This window comes from Columba livia, chromosome 1 (genome assembly GCF_036013475.1).
Source record: "Columba livia isolate bColLiv1 breed racing homer chromosome 1, bColLiv1.pat.W.v2, whole genome shotgun sequence".
Taxonomy (NCBI): Eukaryota; Metazoa; Chordata; class Aves; order Columbiformes; family Columbidae; genus Columba; species Columba livia.
Window position 1 is genome coordinate 92,411,143 of NC_088602.1, and position 17,714 is coordinate 92,428,856.

The 17,714-nt window shown below is 40.8% G+C and overlaps 1 protein-coding gene across 2 annotated transcripts in view; it reads left to right on the forward strand.

The window, feature by feature from the left end:
* The first annotated feature begins 334 nt into the window (after positions 1 to 334).
* KCNE2 (potassium voltage-gated channel subfamily E regulatory subunit 2) overlaps positions 335 to 17,714 on the forward strand; it is a 95,752-nt gene continuing 78,372 nt past the window's right edge. Inside the window, exons 1-2 of one of the 2 annotated variants that reach the window (XM_065067251.1) lie at positions 335 to 13,128; positions 13,454 to 13,561. The gene's annotated coding sequence lies outside the window, so the exon portion shown is untranslated. The remainder of the gene's footprint in view (positions 13,129 to 13,453; positions 13,562 to 17,714) is intronic. The other variant, XM_065067245.1, reaches the window with a different exon arrangement.

Here is a 17,714-nt window from a genome sequence, read left to right on the forward strand (position 1 = left end):
CTTGTGGGTCCTGGTGTGATGCTGGAGGATGGCTTGCAACACAACGCACCGTAGAGGGCGGCTGCAGGTGGCCACAGTGGATGGTGAGCAGGTGCTGAGACACTTACCTGGGGACCGGTGGGCTGCAGCAGTGTCAATGCAGAACTCCATGAGGATTGAGTAAGTAGAACAGGCAGACACCTGGGGTGCCAGATGGGTGGAGAAGATGCAAAGTGGCTATTGGTCTGCTGTCTATGCCTGTGCCAGAGCCCTGGAGAGGTGAGGTGGGAGCTGGACTATGTCAAGTGATGGTTCCTGCTGGAGGGCAGAAGAGTGAGGGAGGGGGGGAGGGAAGGAAGGAGGGAGGGAAGAAAAGAAGGAGGGAGAAAAGGAGGGAGAGGACTCCCCAACCCTCCACAGCAATGTTGGATCTTATCCCCTTGGCAGCAGCAAGAGCTGTCTTGGAGCTGCAGGACTCTCCTGTTCTTACTAGTCCGATCGATTAACACTAATACCCACAGCCCCTACAGCTCGTGCACCCTTTCCCACAAGAGAGACATAGGTCCTTCTGGCTCTCTTGAACAGGAGCAAGTAAGTCCCCATTCCTGCTGATGCAACAATCACTTTTGCCTACCAAGCTGGGAGGCCTTGAGCCTTCCATGCCCAGCTGTGTGTTTCTGTATTGCAGACAGAAGCTGAGGGAAACTTCTGAAATCTGCAGGCTTTCTGCAGGCAGAAATTTCCAGGCTTAGGATAGCAGTTCCCTGTTGTGAGCCCCAGGTCCTGAGTTGCTGACCGCTCTCGAAGCTTATGAGGCTTGATGGGACTCCAGGAAAACAAATCCCACAGCTCCAAAAAAGTTGGGAAGTTGGTGCTGTCACATGGAGACACAGGTTCCCCTATGATGAAATCCCTCTTCTGCTGCCGACTGGTGTTTGCTAATGGGGGAGAAGCTGCAGCAGTACAAGTGAGAAGTGAGCCCTCCATGCCTTCTGGAGTCTTGGTGCCCTGCATCTGCTAGGCTCATGGGCAAGCCTGTCAAGTTGAGTGTGTGCTCAAGGGATTTGCTGAACCTCTGTTGGGACTTATGCAGCAGCTTAAAAAAATGCCATATGCACAAGTACTTTCTGAAGCAGAGCCCTAGATACCATGAACGTATCGGTCAGGAAGTGTCATGTTTGTCTTGCTAGGGATGTGCTTTGTCCCTCTCAGCGTGAAGTTTTAAAACTTCATAATTTGTCTAATAGGCCTAATACAATAGGACAGACTCTGCTTCTGAAGCACGTACATGACTTTCCCCTGAAAGCTAATGGAAAGGATACACAAGTTCAGTAGTTGGCCCATCCTCTAAAGTCAGCTTCTTCATATCAAGCTAGTCAAGTATTTTATTCTCTCTTGCTGATTGGTTTGCAAAGTACAAGCCAGCTTGGCTTAACTCAAAAAAGACTGGCCCCAAATTATGATTTATGATAATCTAGATTTATTTCATTTCAACTTTAAATTTATGTCAAATCAGAGGAGGATGGTAGTAAAAAACAAACATTTTTCTGAAACAATAACAAGGACATCGTTATGATAATTGCAACATAATTTACTCCATCAATCACACAGCTGTGTGGGTTTTCTTCTTTTTTTCTAAAAAGAAAAAAAAAAGAGAAGGATAAATGGTTAGAAAGCCATGCAAAAAAAAAAAAAGAAAAGAAAACAAACAAACAAACAAAAACCCTCATGAATTTTTAGCCAAATGTTTGTCTGTTGTTAATTATAAGAATCTGAATTTTCTGGCTGACTTATGGCTGTCTTTCCACAGAGAATAGCAAACCATATGCCCCTTAACTAGTACTAACCTGCCAAAGTTATGTTTTTTTGCTGAAAGCAATCTGGAGTGGCTAGCGCACTCACTGCATCTGTTTTGCAGATTAAGAGAGAGGAACACAAAGAAAACGATTATACTCCTGCTTTTGTATTGGCATGTCATGTAATAGCCCGGAGGAATATCACAATAGTTAAAAACTGAGATGCAAGTGATGGGAACCTGGTAAGTTTATTTTTGTTCAGTGTGTTAATGATAAACCTATTAAATCAGGTACAAATGCCTGGAAAATATTTGAGGCTTATATTCCTGTTAGTCTTTTCTCCAGCCTGATTTTGTACCTTGATGAAAGTCCCACAAAATGCTATATGTGTACAACTGAATGTTCCAACCCTTGAATTTGTGCTCCTTAACAAAGGACAAAACCATATTTTTTGCACATTTTGTTACTTATTAGTTCAACTGCCTTCTATAAGGCTATGGGCTTGATTTTTCATCTGTAACACAATTCTTGAAAGAAATTTTACTGTCTCACTAAGACATATTTCTTAGTCTGTCAAATTTGTCCAAGGGGGAAATTGCAACATCACTTTAAAAAAAAATGATCTCTGTTAACTTCATTTTTTAAAGCTGCTGCTAAGCATCATCAGTTCATGACAAGGCAAAGAGAATAGCCCTGGAAGCTAAGCCTGCAACGCTATTCATGTGAGTGATCCTCCCTCACAAATGCATGGGACAGAAGAGTTCTGCTTATGGGAACAGTGAGATCTGCAGGACTGAGTGTGGGTCCCCACTCTTATGCTGGAGCAATCTTATTTTACACAAGCAGCCTTATGAAACTCAACTATCTCTTCAGACAAAGAATCTCTTCATAGAAATGAAGGGCTGTACCTTTCTTTTGTCCAGGGACGTACCCTATATTTAGGTCACAGGGCTTCTGCTAACCCAAATTTCAGCCACTCGGTGACATTTTGCAAAAAAACGAATTTCTTTCTTGACTAGTAGTCAAGTCTTGTTTTGTAGGAAACCAAAGCTGTCCTGCTTTTAAGTTTTTTTAAAACCTTTTACTTTTCTATCCTCCCATGTAGGTTAACGGAGCACTTACACACTTGTGTACTTCAAGCACTCAAACATGCTTACAGTTCAGCTCCCAGTAATGTGCACAGCTGGATAGATTTTTCAAACTTGTATCAGTGAAAGTAGAGTGAAAGCTAAATTTTCCCTGGTAGGGTTCAAACAAAAGGCTAGGTCTTTGTCTACAGGTGTTTTCTTTATTTTAATACCATCTTTCCAAGATTTTTATGGTCCTCCTTGTACTGATACTTAAGCACTGCATGAATGTATGTGATTCACAGTATCACAGTATCACAGTATGTTTGGGATTGGAAGGGACCTCAAAAGATCATCTAGTCCAATCCCCCTGCTGGAGCAGGAACGCCTAGGTGAGGTCGCACAGGAACATGTCCAGGTGGGTTTTGAATGTCTCCAGAGAAGGAGACTCCACAACCTCCCTGGGCAGCCTCTTCCAGTGCTCTGGCACCCTTACTGAGAAGAAGTTTTTTTCTCAAATTTAAGGGGTTCAGCACAAGGTAACAATAGAAAAAGTTTTTCCACTTCTGTCCCTTCTTTGTCTTCATTGAGGCTGTGAGGGGACTGGAGATACACTTTTGAGAAGCTTATTTAATTTTAGTGAAGAGCTTATTTCCTGTTATTTGTCTCTGGGTAGCAGATGCGAAGGGTGTCCTGCCTACCACAAGTATCCATGTGTTTCTGTAGGGCATCTCACAACTGTTAGTAAGTGGCAGAGGAACACCTCTGGACACTGGTTTTGCTTGGACTCAGCAGGACAAGGAGAAATTCTTTTGATGCCTCTACATGAAGTGGCCACTGCCCTATGAGTCCTAACTCCCAACAGCCTCCTGCCTGAAGCAAGGGAATACCTGTCCTCAGCTGGTTTGCTACATCAACCTCTTCTCCTGTAGTCTCTCTTTACCTCTCTCCTCTCGTCTTTCCTGACCTCTCTCTTGTAATTCCCTCTTTCCTGTAAATATTGTGTTTTGTTTTCAAGAAGGATGTTGCAGGACAAGGGTTATTTTTGCTGTTGCTGTCATTATTATCTGATGAGCATTCTCTCCCTCAGTCAGGGACCAAAATCTCACTATATAAATGCAGAAACCTCACCAAACATAACAAGAAGCCTCTTGTCTAGAAGACAACCGGTCAAAGCAGCTCAAGGTTGTGCTAAGGCAATATTAAACAATACTGAGGGTTGATGACCTTGAATCTGTTGGTTATCTTAGCAGCTTTTAGCTGACACACAACCCTCTCCTGTGCTTATAAGCTCACAAACTCTTATGTTAGTTTACCTGTTGTTAAGAGCTCATGACATGCGTAAGTTCCTACTGGGGTTAAACACCACTTGACAAGATTCCCATCATTATGATAAGCGTGACTGCAGTGTGCCAGGTGCCTAAACTCTGTCATGCCTTACTTGAGTACTTGTTAGCTCAAAAAATGTTGGAATTTGGCCTGATTTTATTTTACTTTGGGGGTTTGGGGTGTGTGTATTTATTTATTTATTTAGTTAGTTAGTTTGTTAGTTAGTTATTTAGTTAGTTAGTTATTGTAAGGGTTTCATACACTAACCCATGCTGGACAATTACAGTGCACTGCCCAGGGGGCCTCGGCAAGCCCAAGGAAAAGAGCAGGTGGGACTCTAAAGCAAGAGGGAGGTGGTCTGGTGAGGAGGGTAGCTTGTGCCACCCTAGCGTTTACCCAACCCCTGCAGTCTAATGTGAATAATTTTATTTCCTTCTCAGTCAAAGAGAAACAATGAGAAACCTCAATATGTTGTTGTTGGAGCACAGTAATGTACTTTTCAAAGAAAGGCACGTACGAGGACGTTAGGCAATGTTTCTGCTCTGTTAAAAAAATTAAAAAAGGAGGAATTGTGGAGAGACACAAACAAGTGGCTATTTGACCTACTAAACAGAGGAAGAATTGTTTTCTCTGATCCATCTTTTTTTTTTTTTTTTTTGTGTGTGGTTTCTCTGGTGTCTAATAATACCTTGCAGTAATTTGCACTAATGTGTCTCCTTCACTAGCCTGCCTGTTTTAATGAAATACCGGCTGAATTTAATATCTTTGAAACTTCTGTCAAGTTTTGTGAATTGGCCAATGACTTCAAAAGGCATCAGTGACAATGGGTAGTTTCTGTGAATACATAAGCCTAGTTTCATTAGAAAAACAGGATAAAAAACATTTAAAAATGAATTTACTACCTGCAGCAGATCAATTGCAGCCAAGGTGGTTTACCAGTTTAGAATAGATCCTGATATAAACACAGTGTTTTATGTATTAACCATAATTCTTTACTAGGTGTTTTTTCTATCCCTAACTCCTAGCATATTTTTTCTTTGCTGTAAATTGATAGCTGTAATAATTTTAAGAAAATGTAGTGGTACTTTATAGAACAGGGTGACAATTACAGAGGTTTTGTGGATTTAAGATATATCTTGAATTTCCTTCCCTAAGAAAGAAAAAGATAAGTCTAAAAAATGTACAACTTCAAGTTTGTCCTGTCCTTACAAAATGTCTCAGTTGTTTTGAGTACGAGCCAGACAGCATCAATCTCTGCTTGAAAATAATTTACAGTAAAGTTTCACATAAAAAAATCATTACAAAGAAGTGTTTTTTGGGGTGGAGGAGAAGCAGGTTTAAAAATGTGATTTTTGTTGAATCAACTGGTTCATTTTATTCTGATTATTATCCATTACAGGTAATAAATAATTGCTTTATTTTGTCCTGTAGACTGCAAATAACCCTTGTAAATCTTAGTTCAGCAGGATGTGTACATGTATGTCTGGCTATAAGCAAGTGACAATTTCCAGTGAAGTCACACATATGCTGAAAGGTGATTTTTTTTTTTTTTAATTTAAACTAGGTCTTCATAATTACAAAAACTCCACAGTTAAACCATGTAAAACTGATAGAACTTGGATGTTCTTCGTAGCAGTCATATTATAAAAGAAATTAGCTAATAAACAGGCAATGAAGCAATACATAATTTGGGCCAACCTGATTTTCATCATCTTAATTTTTAACTGTGCATGGGTTTATTAACTCCCTAGGATAGAAGAAGTAAGAGCTGTCTTCTAAAATTTTACTTATGTCACCACATGGCTTTCATTAAAGACTTTGTTTACAGCTCACATCTTCCATTCCACCTTGATTGTGATTTTAAATTGTTTTCATCCCAATTGTTTTAGCTTCAGAAAAAAATGTAGCAATTGATTCCCATATAAGAAGAGAAAGTTATTACAACTACATATAGCTGTCAGGCTCCATCGCATGAAGGACCATCAGCAAAAGTTCAGATTGGACATTAGGAAAAGGTTCTTCACTGAGAAGGTGGTTGGTCACTGGAAGAAGGTTCCCTGGGGAAGTGGTGACAACACCAATCCTATCACAGTTCAAGGAGCATCTGGACAATGCTCCAAGTCATATGGTTTAGCTGTAGGTACTCTTGTGAGGAGCAGGGAGTTGGACTCCATGATCCTCATGGGCCCCATCCAACTGGAGATATTCTATGATTCCATGATCTTTATTTAAGCAATTTGCACCTTGCACCATGACTTGCTCAAATACCTACTGAACTGTGAGCAAAAAGTGGTGTGGGTACAAGTCTGCATGAGGGATGGCTATCAGTCTTGCTCTATGAACTTACTTGAGCCAGAACGATTTTCCTTGCTGCTGAGGCCACTGCCTGGCTAGGCCACTGTTTGGGGACTGAAACCTAATTCAACTTTTATACTATGCTTTCCCAGAGCATTATTTTTCCCAAGGCCAATGCTAGCACATCACAGACCCTATCACTGGTACATATTGTTCTTCATCTATCTATGAGGGAATGAATACATTCCAGGAGCATCCTGAGCCCGTGCCAGCTGGGCACTGAGCGCTGCAGTGAGCACCACTCGCCCCACACAGCACGTCCCCCCCCAGCTCCCCTCCCTCCTGCCAAGTTCCTTCAATCACAGTTTGATGCCAGAATACCTGACACAAGGTGCGCTGGCTAAATTAACTGGGGTAACTTCAGTTGCGTTATCCTAGCTGAAAAATTGGTTTACATAACAGTCTCTTACAGAGGGTCAGAGAAGTCCTTAAAAGAGGAGAAAGATTTTGATATACGCCTAGGAAGAAAACATAAAAGGATCATTTGTTTTTACACAAAATAATGAACTCAATTTAACCTGTCACTTGGAAATACAGTTGTAATTGTGTATTGAACTATGCAACGTGCAGTGCAAATGAAAGCGAAAACTCATAATGCTTGGCCTGATAAAGCCCAGAAAGGCTGTGAGCAGAGGCATTCCAGTTTCACTTCGAGAGACATGGATCCTGTAGACACCTCATTGCCTTGTATTACACAATTGTCCAAAGACAGATGCTGGAAGACAAACATTGTGCCGTAGAGGGGGGTAAGGAATACACTGTCATATGATATCTTCATCTGCCTTAACCCTTGGGCCATAGCTACAAGGTCAGATCTTGCTTGCATGTTTTGCACAGATTTTTTTTCGTATTCTCACGAGTTTTGTCATGTAAACAATTTTTACAAAGAAAAAAAAAAGGCAGAGGAACTGTAGCTAAGAGCTTTTAGAAAGATCACTTGTAGCCTGTTAAAGTAGTGTTTCATCACCTCCAAGGTAGCTGAGTCCCCATAGAAGTAAGGGTCTAAAACAGTGGGTGAAAGCAAAGGTGAATCTGCTTAGCGTGGGTCTGAGGAGAGCTAATGATGGGTAAGCAGCATACCATGCTTGTGTGTGTATATGTGTGGTTTTTAAAATATGGAGAATAAGCATTCTCCCAGTCTGTGGAAAACCATAGAGGAGAACAAAGATACCTTTCTGTAATGTGAGTGGGAAGGACATAATGATGTGAGGAGTATTACTTTACAAATAACACAGGCACAAATGGACAGAATTATTTTTTTTTTAAAAAAGAGAATAGGTTACTTTGTGAGTAATTATGTTTCTACAGCTGCAGCTTGAGTGTCACAGGAGATGTATCTTGTCCCGCTAAAGGGGACAGAGGGCTTCAGTAGTTTAAGTCTGAGCAGAGTGAGGACATAATTCCATTACAGCATGAGTAGCCTACTGCACACATTTTATTATTTCTGTTAGTGCAAAAGTATAGCTGTATTGTATTTCGTCTGCCTCTCCTGGGGACTAAAAGTGGCCTCTCGCACAGCAGAGAGAAAATCTGTATGAACCATATCTGGAAGAATGGGGCAAGACCACTAAAGGATGTACTGGTGTGTGATTAACAACAGAAAAACCTCTGAGAGGCATGGTGTTTGTTAGTGGTAGGCTGCAGTTTCTCAGCAAGACTTCCGACTAGTTCAGAAAAAAAAAATCAGGTTCATGCAGTACAATTTGAAACAAATACTAAGAAGATAAAAACATTGGTTTTGCTATTTTTGGCTTCCTTCCCTTCCTCTTTCTGCCTCTTTTCTTAATTCTCAGATATGTTTCTGGTCATCGTCCAGCAATTCATTCTTCTCATCTGTTCATTGTTCATTTACTTGCTTGGCGATTCTGCACCTAGTTGTATTTCCTTTTTCTCTTACACTCCTTTTTATTTTTTGCTCCTTTTCGCCCCTCAAGTTCTGATTTTGCTTCAGCTTAATCACCTTTCTGCCTCTATTTCTTCTTCTTTTTTTTTTTTTTTTTTTTGAGGCTTTGTTCTGGTCCCTCTGTGATTTCTTTGTGTATTAACTGGAGGCATAGTTTCAGCTGGGATAAGTTGCCACAGCAGTCCTTCCTTTTATAGAATTCTTTGCTCACTCTTCCTGAGAAGTCAGCTTTTCAAATTCGTTAGAAACATCAAGGATTCCTCCTTTACAGCGATGGGTTCAGCCACCTCATAGGAAAATGTGATCTGCTGTAATTGTTAGATCCACTGGAAATCCAGCATCTCATGCTCATGAGGAGTGCCTCATACTTCATAAGATTATGAATCACTGTTTCGCAAAGAATAATTTAGGAGGTTGTAATTATTTGACAGGTACTTCTGATAAATTTGCAATTGTAGTGTGATTTCAGCTACTTTCAAAATCTAAGGAGCCAGGATATCTGCCCTTATTGCCTATTTTCATACTATCTTCTTCTGAGGACCAGACTCAGAAGAAAATCCTGGTTTTGCAGGGTATGTGTGTGGACACGAAAAACGCCTCACCCTTCAGTGGACATCTTGCTGTCATGTGAGATGTAGTAACTTTATAATTCAGTGCACAGCAAGCATGTACTTATTTTACCCTGTATTTCAGAGAAACACAATGCAGCAGCAAGCAAGTTACACTTGTTTCTTAATCCATGTCAGATTAGCAGCATGAACTTCGATAAATGTACGGCAAAGTTTTACTCACACATTTTGCTTTGCCAAATTCCACAGTAGATTCAAAGTGAAAAAAAAAAAAAAAAAGCTCAGTACTTCAGGCAGTATTTATCTTACCTTCGCATCATGATTTAAATATTAGCTGTCCAATCTAAGCTTGTTGATCAAGAACTTTCTGGTGTACATAGAGAATTCTGTCCTTGGATGTGTTGAGCTGCCTTTCAGAATGGTCTTTCCCTATGAATTGTACAGCAAACTTAAGTAACTCAGTCTATACCACAGAGGGTTCTTTCCCAAGTGAAGTATTAATAAGATGAATCTCACTCTTCTCAAGGTGTCTACAGAGCTACTTCCCTCTCTCTTGATACAGGCTTGTCTGTAAGCGGAAAAATGTCTATGGCACGTGAAGTGATGCCTGTGCACAGACTGAATCAGTTATACAAATGTTGTCAACAAAGCTATGGTTATTATAATAATACAAATGTAAGATCATTCTTGAGAAATAATTTATTTCAGAACTCAAGAGCAGCTGATCTGTACTGCAACTGGATGCTAAAGAAAACTAGATAAAACCAAAACTATGATACGATAAACGTTAAGTTAACCTTTTATTTGGCTTTCAGTTCTTACAGTTTTATAGTACTTTATAGTGCTTTCCAGTCTCATAGTTATATTATTCAAAATATATAATTAACAAAGTCACTGTTGATATCAGCTGAATTTTGGGTCCACTGTCCTTCAGTGTTATGGGTGCCCTTTTCTAGGCCATTTCCTTGAAGGAATTATTACTGGGCTAAGTAATAGCTCTTCTGGCAGGTCTGTTATTGGATGGTACACAAATGATAGGAATACCTGTTACCTTTTTTACTAGTCTCACAAATAGCTCCCAGAGGCATTGAGTAGGTCTGAAAAAACATCAACGCAGATAAAGATTTTCAATAAAACTGAAGCCAGCTTAGCAAGGTGTTACATTAGACAGCAATTGTTCTGTGCACTATGGACAATCAATTCCTCCGTATTTCTTTCACTGGAATTTAAAGTTAATGGCACGTTGTACAATGGTGAATTCACAGAATGATATCGCCAAGCCTTGCAATTAATCACACACTTTTCCAAACACATTTCAATATGAGTTGAGGAGAAGTTTTGGAAACTTTCAGGACATTGTCTGTCAAGCCGTTGTGCTGACACACACACTATCTGTTAACCGGCCTCCTGGCCACCTTCCCACCCGGGGATGAAGAGCAGCGCTGATCCAGCAGCTGTTGGGAAGGGGCTGCACGGATGCCTTTGCGCAGTTCCCCAGAGTGATGAGGTTGTGCCGCTTTCACTGGATTCTTCTCCACCTCAAAGACTTGTCCCGTTTGGTTTTGCAAACTGATGTTCAGCCAGTATACAGGGCTAACGTGTACACTGTTTTTACTTCCTGGGAGTCCTCTTTAAATGAGAGGGGTTAGAGAGGTGTGATTTACAGCTGGCTGAGGTGCTCTTCTCCACACCTTTGCCCATGATCCACAGCAACAGCAAGCTGTGCCTACCTACTCAAGGCACAGCTGCCTTCCAAGCCTAAAACAGATTTTCTGTTCATTCCTTTACATAAATCAGAGGACTCCAGACTCTGAGATGAAATAGCTGGCACTTATTTAGGTGGAGATATACTGTTGTGTGCAAACTAAGGGAGTCTTGATATAAGAAAACTGCTTGTCTGAAACAAAAGTGCCTATGTTTGAGGAAAAGCCTAGGCTTCTGTCTGCCCTCAAAAGAATTATCCTTGAGGACAAATGGTCTGGAAGAAGAATCTGAACACAAACATAGATATTGCCTTCCCATCACCTGGCATGGGAGGCGATGTGCAGCCCTCAGTGCTTCCTTAGGAGGAAACATCACCTCCCAGGAAGGAAGGTTTGCTGCTGTGTCTCTTTGGCAGGGTCTGGTTTATCACGACTAAGCTTTACCAGTATTTGTTTTGTATGCAGAAAACAAGAGACGTTACCCTGCAACTGCAGATTCCCTTTTTCTTGAGTTGTATTCGAAGATGGACTTCTAATATATAGTTAATATCTGCTTGTATCATTGCTGATAAAACTCCTTCTTTGAAAACAAAGACTTGTTGTTGTTGTTGAATTCTGATTGTGCCAGTTAAGGCTGTACAGGGTTTCCACATATTTCTCATGCAGAGCATCTAGACTCTGGGCAAGTGTATATAGGCTTGTTTACTGGGTATTTCTAAAGGCTTTTTGAAGCGCAGGTGAACCAGGGCTAGATTCTGCTCACTCCTGTGTCTTTATTCCTGCTGTAGTGGGCTTACTCTAGTGTAACTCAGAGCAGAATTTGGCTTCACAGATGGGCATAACTGCATTATAAATTAGAACATGATATAATATATAACCATGACAAATGCACTATTAGGAGACCAGACCAGACTTTGGTGCCAAACTTGTAATAATTTACCATCTGGCTGGTCACCTCAGGCTTCTTTGCAGCAAATTTAAAAAAATGAAAAAAGGGAGATTGTACATTTGATGCCAAGTATTGGACTGCTGTATTTGCATAAAGTGCTTGTGCAGGGCTAACTGCAAGCTGACTGACAGCTGGGGCATTGCTCTATAGACATCAAAGCAATATTTTTGCGGCACCTCTATTCCATGGTGATTAAGGGGAAAGAATAGCATTGCAGCTCTGAAGTTTATTTTTAAGTCCTTTTCTTACCCGCTGACAAGTCCTTCTGCTGGAAAAGGGAGGATGCCATTAGTGAAGGACAGACTTCAGAAAGATAAGGCTTGGTTCATGAAAGCACCATTTCTGGTGTCCACGCTTTGAATGCTGACCCTGTTTGGTCTAAAGGATCTTCCTTGGAATCCCAGAGCATCAGTTCAAAATAGAGCTTCCCTCCATGCATAAACTTGGAATGGAGTTATCCTGTCTACTATACAGGTGATTTCTATGGTAGATAGAAATCTACATTTTTCTGTTGCTGATTTGTTCCTTTGCGGTCTGTTCAACTGATCATAACAGTCCCTTTGGTATAAGAGAAAAAGATCTAAGAAAACTTTCAAGAGGACTTGTGTTCTCTGAAATAGAGAGAACGTTTTAGGGAGATTAAAGAAACACAGAGAATTATTTTGGGTAAAGAGCCAACAAAACAACCCCAGCATTGCAGGTGGCCTGGCTGCAGCTCTGCGTGTACTCCCAGCAATCCACTGTAAGTCCAAGGGAACTGCTGAGCTCCATCCCAGTGCTACAGCAGGAGCCAGGGTACTTCCAAAGGTAGGAATCATTACTTCCTGTGACAGCTTTACATGTTCTTCACATAGAAAATGAAAGTTCAGCAGTTTCAGCTGCGTATTCCAGGTTTCTACTTCTAATCTTATTCAGAGTTTGGGCAGCATGTGGGTACAACAGAAAAGAAAAAGGGAAAAACAGAAGTTTAGAGAGATGTTATAAAGTTTCCAGTGTGAGGTTCTTCACTGGCCTTAAACTGCTCTGTGATTAAGAGAAGGCTTCTCTGGTGGTGACTTATCTGCCTAACAAGACATGTCTTGCAGCAAAGCACAAAGTATCCTGGGTGAGGGGTCTGGGTTTGGCGGTGTGTGTGTGTCAGCAGCTGGGTGCTGCTGTGCATCTGCAGAGGAACTCACTGGACTTGGTGTGGGCTGGAGCAGAGCTTGAGTCTGGACAGGAGTAAATTAGAAAAAACATTTCAGACTGATTCATTTGCAATCAGGGGATATACAGAATTATGGTTTCTGTCAATCTAAATGGACTGTTCTCTCCAAACTACCGCTTTTATTTTTTATTGAATTTAGATCTTCTGATGAGATCCAGCAGTGTAATATCTGAATCGAACAGGTGACTCCCTCCAAGCATCCTTCTCAAAGCAGCAAGTAACGCTTTGTTCACATGGTTAGTTCGATGTCTGAGTTCTCAATGGCAATGAGGTATCACAATTTCTTTTACATCACCAAGGCATTGCTCTGCTTAATGGCATTGTACTGACCCTTGTTCTAGTTATGTTGGGGATTTTTAATGTGTTTTCATTTAAAAAGTATTAAGAGAAACTTGGCAAAGTGATTTGGCTCAGCTAAGAGCTACAATAGCTTAATCCAGATTTTATTATACTGAGACTTCATTATACAAAGTGAGTCACTGTGCAGTAAGAAGTGAACCTCGAGGAGTTTGAGGTTTTGCAAATCAGAAACTAATTTGGGATATTTGAATAGTGAACCTCTTACCACTGTGGTACTCACTCATTTATTTCTGCAGGGGAGTGGTGAATTAAAAACTCTGTGGCTAAGGTGAGCCCTATGGTGTGAAGGAGAAAACTCTTCCCCAGAGCTATGCTGGCAGAAATGCACGCCCTATACATGGCAGGTACGCTGTGTTTTCGGATGAGAAGTTCTGTCTCTTGCCTCCTCAACTTCTTTTCTTTCATGTGTATTGATTTTTATTATACCCACTTCTTGTTTCATTCCCCTCCCGCCCCCCATTGGCTTTCTATTTCTCCTCACTTTCTTGCAGCAAAAACACAAGTTAATAATGTTCATCAGTTAATACCAGAGTGCTCACATGAGTTCCAAAAGAAGGAAAGTGAATTTATTCAGTTTGACATCAGAGGAAGAACACAATATAGGACCTTATTCAGCAAAACAGTCAGGCACATGGCACCTGGCTACAGGAATTATCCTGTGCTAGAAACTGGGCAGATGCTTAAATATATTCCTGAACTGAACAATCATAGCCACTTCTAACTAGGAGTAAACCCACAGTACAAGCTTTTTCCAACAGATGCAGGATTTCATCTTTTCCTCTGCAAGGATCACACCAACACGGAAGAAGGAATGCTCGTGAACTTGGGCAGAGCGAGCACCATGGCGCTGTGTGCAAGCAGGAGCTGCCTCCGTGCTGGGGCTGGGACCGAAGCTGCTGCCAGCCAAGCAACAGAATCACAGAATGGATGGGGTTGGAAAGTACCTCTGGAGGCCACCTAGTCCAACCCACCTGCTAAAGCAGGTACACCTAGAGTAGATTGCACAGGAATGTGTCCATGCGGGTCTTGAATGTATCCAGAGAAGGAGACTCTGTTATGCTAGTCTGGGGCTTCCCGAATCCTGGGGTTCCCCAGGATCTGCTGCACATCTTGGTCCTTCCTGAGCCACTCCTCACCATCCTGAACCACCTCCTAGCCACTGGATCCTGCTATCTCTTTGGCAACAGGGATTTAAAGGCTGGGTTATTTTCTACTGCCTGTCAATATTCCCTTCCTGTGAGCTGGACAGCATGAGGTCTTGCCATTGCAAGAGCTATTTGCCAACCACTGGATCATTCTCAGGCCCTCTCCTTACTTCTGTTTAGCATTCCCACATCCTTCATGAAGTGTGATGTCAAATTCACCCAATTCCTTTAGCCAAAAACACAAACAAACCCCAAATGCGGGGTGGGGGAGGGAAAAGAATGAATGCTTCCCTTTGACTGTCCTAAAGTGAAACATTCCTGTTTTTGAAATTCATAGCAACAAACAGTTCAGAGTGTGCCTGAATTTTATTTAAAAGAAAATGGAGTTGTTTCCCTTTTGATCAATTTAAGTATCTCACTTGGCCTATAATGTTTTCCATCCTTAGTATTTTGCTTCACTACAAATAAATAAAGGAAAATGTTACTATTTCAGATTGATTTGAAGCATTATGAGGATTTTATTTGACCTGCTAGTTAACTGACATGTCAAGAATATGCTGCCACTCTTGCTTGGCGTTCCAGAGCATAAGGGAGTGTATAGTCATAAGGAACTAAGAAAAAATCCCTTTCATTTCAGTCAACTGCCAAAGCAGCCTAACATTCCTAGCCATCTGGACATTATATCTTTAAGTTTACAGATACTATACTTTATTTTCTATGTCACTATCACATGACCTTCCAGTTTTGTTTTTCATCAGTTTACCGTTCTTAGTTTGGTAAAAAGCAAGTAACTATCCCAGCTGAGAACTGTTTACATTAGTACCAATGGTCATGTGAATTTCACATAATACACACTAATTAAAGAAAGGCTTTCAAGTTTATACATGAGGAAGAAAGCCATAGGGCTCTGGCCAGTCATATGTTTTGGTACTTTATTTATTTTTAGAAATTCCCATAAATCAAATTATTAATAAATAATAGAGGGAAGACAGACAGAGCCTTGCCTTTTTTTTTTTTTTTTTGGATCACACTGGGATTCACATACCATATTTCCCTTCAGGGACAGAAGACACTTGGGTTTGGTGCAGTCTTGTGTGGAAAGTTTTCTTCCTCTAGTCCACACTGTAAGGGACAGCTCTGCCCTGCTCACACATGTCCATATCGTTGAGAATGTCCATTCCAGGTCTGTGTGAGGATGGGCTGTCCTTTACAGTGCAATTACTGGAGCTTTGTCTCACATTTTTTAAAACGCTTCAATTAGTACGAACTTGTGCCAATTCCTCTTGGAATTCCACAGCATAATTTTCTTGCTCTTGCAGGTGATAGATGTCTTAGAACCTTCTTGTCCATCCTTGCATAGAGGAAAGAGCTCTCAGTGGCTAATGCAACCTGATGATAAAAAAAGGCCTCCAAGATTAACTGCACTTACTTTAGTGCAGTGACTATGGGCTGAGCCAATAGTTGAACATATGCTCAAGCGTTTTGCTGTGCTGTGGGTTGGCTCTGGATGGATTTATTGCTGGTAATTTGAGGAAGGCAAAGTAAGTGGGATATAAGATTGAATTCCTCATTTGTGAATTTCTCCTTGCAGGTCATGATTAAGAAGTGTTAAGTATTATGGAAAAATTCAGAAGCTATTTGAATTGATAGGGTGAGAGAATAAATAGCTGCCCTCATTCCCTTTCTCCCTCCCCAACCTTAGCTCCAGACAATGAAAATATCAACATAGAGCAATATATTTCTGGGACATCTCATATGGTATTACAAGGAGAGTGAAGGAAAGATCTTAATGGCACAGAATGAAAGACTCTAAAAAAACCCATGGCCTAATACTGATCTTTGAAGGATCACTGGCCCTGTATTTTAAATGACACTAGCTGGTAGTTTTCTTTCCTGTCCTTTAGGAAAGATCTGCTCTGATCTTCATCTTATTTATTGCCCCCAAAAATTAATTTTACTCATTTTTTTAAAATCAAACATTTTATTTGGCACCAGAGCAAATGTTTTACTGGGAGGCTAAGGTAGATGTAACGCATGTATTGTGTACACTGCAGTCATTTTTTAAATTGTATCAAAAAAGGCAGCCATAACTTTTTTTACCAGATTTAGTGGGCTGCTTATTGGTCAATAGTCCATTATTTTCCAGATGTTCAGTAATTTATTTTCCTTAATATTTGTTCCGTTACTACTAGATACAGTAGTCAGACTTATAAGGGGGTAATTTCTGGTACCATTAAATTTCTTGTTGATTGCTACTCATTTTTGTTGTTATTATTACTATTATCAAAGCATCTAAAAACCCCACCACCATCAGGGCCCATTGTGCAAAGAACAATGTGTACATTTAGGAGGAGACAAGTTTAAGCAGCCCAGTATAATAATACAATGTCCCCTTTTATTGAAAATTTGTATTTTGCTATCCCCTAGCACTGTAGTTCTCCCAGTCCCTCACAATGAAGGAATAATTATTGGCAAGGCAAACTCATTGAGTAACTCCTTTGATATACTAGTATGAACACCACAAAGCAAAGAAAATGTGTTTGTATCTCACATAATTCCTCTTACATTCCTTCATAATATTTTTTCCTGATTTGTGAGTACATAAATGGATTTTCTTAAATTTCTAGTTAAATGTGAATATTAGAAAGGGGATAAGCACCTTTCTGGAGGGTTTATGAACACAAACCTACCCCCTCAGCTCTCGGTAGGTGTATTTTCTGCAGTCTGTCTTTAGCTCGCTCAAGTTGTGAGATTTTTTCTGTTTGCTCCTGTCTTCACTGGATTGAACAACATAGTGAGGGGATCCTGCTTCCAACAGATAGTTCGAGGCTATCTAAAAGCTTGAAATGGAGGGCACTGAAGGAGAACATAGTTGTCTTAGTTGTGAGCCACAGGGTGATGGTTAATCTGCCAAATAAATAGCAGCAAAACATCAAAGTTAGCTCTGGCTGAGCTTTGTTCTGCCAGGCCCAAAGCTGGTTGTTCAGGGTTATTCGGGCACCACTGCAGCTACTTGTGATCTGCAGGACAGATACACCCTTTTTCTCTACCACGTCTTTGATTTTGCCTTTATTTTTGCCTGATGTTGTGCCACTTTCATGGGTTGCTTGTGTCACCTGTCTCAGGAGAATCTCCAGGTGACCACAACTGAGACCTAAGCTGGACTCTGAATAACTATCTCTGGCGCATATGAGTGGAGTTCTTCACTGTGACCTTCAGTGCCTTAATTTGGAGCTAAGATGTTGGGATCCAATGTGACGCCATTTGAAGTAAAGATGCTGCTGTCTTTTTCTCTTAAACTCATGATTTGTAGCTATAGCCCATTTTGAGATGCAGAGGAAGGAGCTCTGGG